This window comes from Homarus americanus, unplaced genomic scaffold (genome assembly GCF_018991925.1).
Source record: "Homarus americanus isolate GMGI-L3 unplaced genomic scaffold, GMGI_Hamer_2.0 scaffold35280, whole genome shotgun sequence".
NCBI lineage: Eukaryota > Metazoa > Arthropoda > Malacostraca > Decapoda > Nephropidae > Homarus > Homarus americanus.
The window spans coordinates 43,713-48,272 of NW_024721965.1; positions in this window are offsets into that span (position 1 = coordinate 43,713).

Below are 4,560 nucleotides of genomic sequence, written 5' to 3' on the forward strand. Positions count from 1 at the left end.
TACTTTCCGGGAAAGTTGGTTATCTACTTTCCCGAAAAGTAGATAGATTTTCTACTTTTCGGGAAAGTAGATTATCGACTTTTCGGGGAAATAGATTTTCGAATTTTGGGGGAAATATTACCTAATTTTGCGAAGTAGATTATCATAGAAAACGGGAAATTTGTATCATAAAAAATGGGAAATATCTACTTTCCGGGAAAGTTGGTTATCTACTTTCCCGAAAAGTAGATAGATTTTCTAGTTTTCGGGAAAGTAGATTATCGACTTTTCGGGGAAATAGATTTTCGAATTTTGGGGGAAATATTACCTAATTTTGCGAAGTAGATTATCATAGAAAACGGGAAATTTGTATCATAACAAATGGGAAATATCTACTTTCCGGGAAAGTTGGTTATCTACTTTCCCAAAAAGTAGATAGATTTTCTACTTTTCGGTAAAGTAAATTATCGACTTTTCGGGGAAGTAGATTTTCGAATTCTGGGGGAAATATTACCTAATTTTGCGAAGTAGATTATCATAGAAAACGGGAAATTTGTATCATAAAAAATGGGAAATATCTACTTTCCGGGAAAGTTGGTTATCTACTTTCCCGAAAAGTAGATAGATTGTCTACTTTTCGGGAAAGTAGATTATCGACTTTTCGGGGGGAAATATTTCCTAATTTTGCGAAGTAGATTATCATAGAAAACGGGAAATTTGTATCATAAAAAATGGGAAATATCTACTTTCCGGGAAAGTTGGTTATCTACTTTCCCAAAAAGTAGATAGATTTTCTACTTTTCGGTAAAGTAGATTATCGACTTTTCGGGGAAGTAGATTTTCGAATTCTGGGGGAAATATTACCTAATTTTGCGAAGTAGATTATCATAGAAAACGGGAAATTTGTATCATAAAAAATGGGAAATATCTACTTTCCGGGAAAGTAGATTCGACTTTCGGGGAAGTAGATTGTCGAATTTTGGAGGAAATATTACCTAATTTTGCGAAGTAGATTATCATAGAAAACGGGAAATTTGTATCATAAAAAATGGGAAATATCTACTTTCCGGGAAAGTTGGTTATCTACTTTCCCGAAAAGTAGATGATTTTCTACTTTTCGGGAAGAGTAGATTATCGACTTTTCGGGAAGTAGATTTTCAAATTCTGGAAATATTACCTAGTGCGAAAGTAGATTATCATAGAAACGGGAAATTTGTATCGCAAAAATGAAATATATCTACTTTTTCGGGAAAGTAGATTATCGACTTCAGGGAAGTAGATTTTTCGAATTCTGGGGTAAATATTACCTAATTTTGCGAAGTAGATTATCATAGAAACGGGAAATTTGTATCATAAAAATGGAAATATCTACTTTCGGGAGAGAGTTGGTTATCTACTTTCGAAAAGTAGATAGACCCTACTACTTTTCGGGAAAGTAGATTATCGACTTTTCGGGAAGTAGATTTTTTCAAATTCTGGGGAAATATTGCCTAATTTTGCAGAAGTAGATTATCATAGAAAACCCAGGAAATTTGTATCATAAAAATGGGAAATATCTACTTTCCGGGAAAGGGTGGTTCTACCTTTCGAAAAGCCCGTCCAAATTTCTACTTTCGGGAAAGTAGATTAGCCTTATCGACTTTTAGGGGGAAGTAGATTTCTTGGTGGGGAAATAGTACCTAATTTTGCGAAGTAGATTATCATAAGAAACGGGAAATTTGTATCATAAAAATGGGAAATATCTACTTTCCGGGAAAGTTGTTATCGCTGAAAAGTAGATAGATTTCTACTTTTCGGGAAAGTAGATTATCGACTTTTCGAGAAGTAGATTTTTCGAATTACAGGGAAATATTTTTAATTTGCAGTAGATTATCATAGAAAACGGGAAATTTGTATCATAAAAATGGGGAAATATCTACTTTCCGGGAAAGTTGGTTATCTACTTTTCCCGAAAGTAGATAGATTTTTCTACTTTTCGGGAAAGTAGATTATCGACTTTTCGGGAAGTAGATTTTCAAATTCTGGAAATATTACCTAATTTTGCGAAGTAGATTATCATAGAAACGGGAAATTTGTATCATAAAAATGGAAATATCACTTTCCGGGAAGATTTGATTTATCTACTTTCCCGAAAGAGATAATTTTCTACTTCTCGGGAAAGTTGATTATCGACTTTTCGGGGTGAAATATTACCTAATTTTGCAGTAGATTATCATATAGAAAGCAGGGAAATTTGTATAATAAAATGGAAATATCTACTTTCCGGGAAAGTTGAGGTTATCTACTTTCGAAAAGTAGATAGATTTTTCTACTTTTCGGGAAAGTAGATTATCATTTCGGGGAAATAGATTTTCGAATTTTTGGGAAATATTACCTAATTTGCAGTAGATTATCGCGAAGCAGGAAATTTGTATCATAAAATGGGAAATATCTACTTTCCGGGAAGAAGTTGGTTATCTACTTTCCCGAAAACAGATAGATTTCTACTTTTCGGGAAAATGGGTGTATCGACTTTCGGGGAAGTAATTTTTCAAATTTGGGGAAATATTACCTAATTTTGCGAAGTAGATTATCATAGAAACGGGAAATTTGTATCATAAAATGGGAAATATCTACTTTCCGGGGAAAGTTGGTTATCTACTTTCCCGAAAAGTAGATAGATTTTCTACTTTCGGGAAAGTAGATTATCGACTTTCGAAGTAGATTTTCAAATTCTGGGGAAATATTACCTAATTTTTGCGAAAGTAGATTATCATAGAAAACGGAAATTTGTATCATAAAAATGGGAAATATCTACTTTCCGGGAAGTTGGTTATCTACTTTCGAAAAGAAGATAGATTTTCTGCGCTAGGGAAAGTTGATTATCGACTTTTCGGGTGAAATATTACCTAATTTTTTGCGAAGTAGATTATCATAGAAAACGGGAAATTTGTATAATAAAAAATGGGAAATATCTACTTTTCCGGAAAGTTGGTTATCTACTTTCGAAAAGTAGATAGATTTTCTTTTCGGAAAGTAGATTATCGACTTTCGGGGAAATAGATTTTCGAATTTTTGGGGAAATATTGCCTAATTTTGCGAAGTAGATTATCATAGAAAACGAAATTTGTATCATAAAATGGAAATATCATCTGCTTTCAGGAAAGTTGGTTGTCTACTTTCCCGAAAATGAATAAATTTCGATTTTCAGGAAAGTAGGTGCATCATTTTCACTAGGGAAATAGATTTTTCGAATTTGAAATATTACTAATTTTGCAGTAGATTATCATAGAAACGGAGAATTTGGCCATGTAGCAAATGGGAAATAATATCTACTTTCGGGAAAGTTGGTTATCTACTTTCCCAAAAGTAGATAGATTTTCTACTTTTCGGTAAAGTAAATTATCGACTTTTCGGGGAAGTAGATTTTTAAGTCTGGGGAAATATTACACTAATTTTGCAGTAGATTATCATAGAAAACAGGAAATTTGTATCAGCAAAAATGGGAAAAAATATCTACTTTCAGGGGAAAGGTTGGTTATCTACTTTCGAAAGTGAATGGGTGTCTGCACTAGAAGTAGATTATCAGCTTTCGAAATATTTCCTAATTTTGCGAAGTAGATTATCATAGAAACGGAAATTTGTATCATAAAAATGGGAAATATCTACTTTCCAGGGAAGAGTTGGACATCTACTTTCCCAAAAGTAGATAATTTTCTACTTTTCGGTAAAGTAGATTATCGACTTTTCGGGGAAGTAGATTTTTCGAATTCTGGGGAAATATTACCTAATTTTGCAGAAGTAGATTATCATAGAAAACAGAGGAAATTTGTATCATAAAAATGGGAAATATCTACTTTCCGGGAAAGTAGATTATAGACTTTCGGGAAGTAGATTTTCGAATTCTATGATTAAATATTACCTAATTTTGCAGAAGTAGATTATCATAGAAAACAGGAAATTTGTGTCATAAAAATGGGAAATATCTACTTTCCGGGAAAGTTGGTTATCTACTTTCGAAAAGTGGGCTCGTTACCTCTACTTTTCGGGAGGCGATTATCGACTTTTCGGGAAGTAGATTTTCAAATTCTGGAAATATTACCTAATTTTGCGAAGTAGATTATCATAGAAAGCAGGAAATTTGTATCATAAAAATGGGAAATATCTACTTTTCGGTGAAAGTAGATTATCGACTTTCGGGGAAGTAGATTTGCATAATTCTGGGGTAAATATTACCTAATTTTGCGAAGTAGATTATCATAGAAAACGGGAAATTTGTATCATAAAATGGGAAATATCTACTTTCCGGGAAAGTTGGTTATCTACTTTCGAAAAGTGAATAGATTCTACTTTTCGGAAAGTAGATTATCGACTTTTCGGGGAAGTAGATTTTTCAAATTCTGGGGAAATATTACCTAATTTTGCGAAGTAGATTATCATAAAACAGGGAAATTTGTATCATAAAAATGGGGAAATATCTACTTTCGGGAGAAAGTTGGTTATCTACTTTCCCGAAAAGTAGATGGGTACACTACTTTTCGGGAAAGTAGATTATCGACTTTTCGGGGAAGTAGATTTTCGAATTCTGGGAAATATTACCTA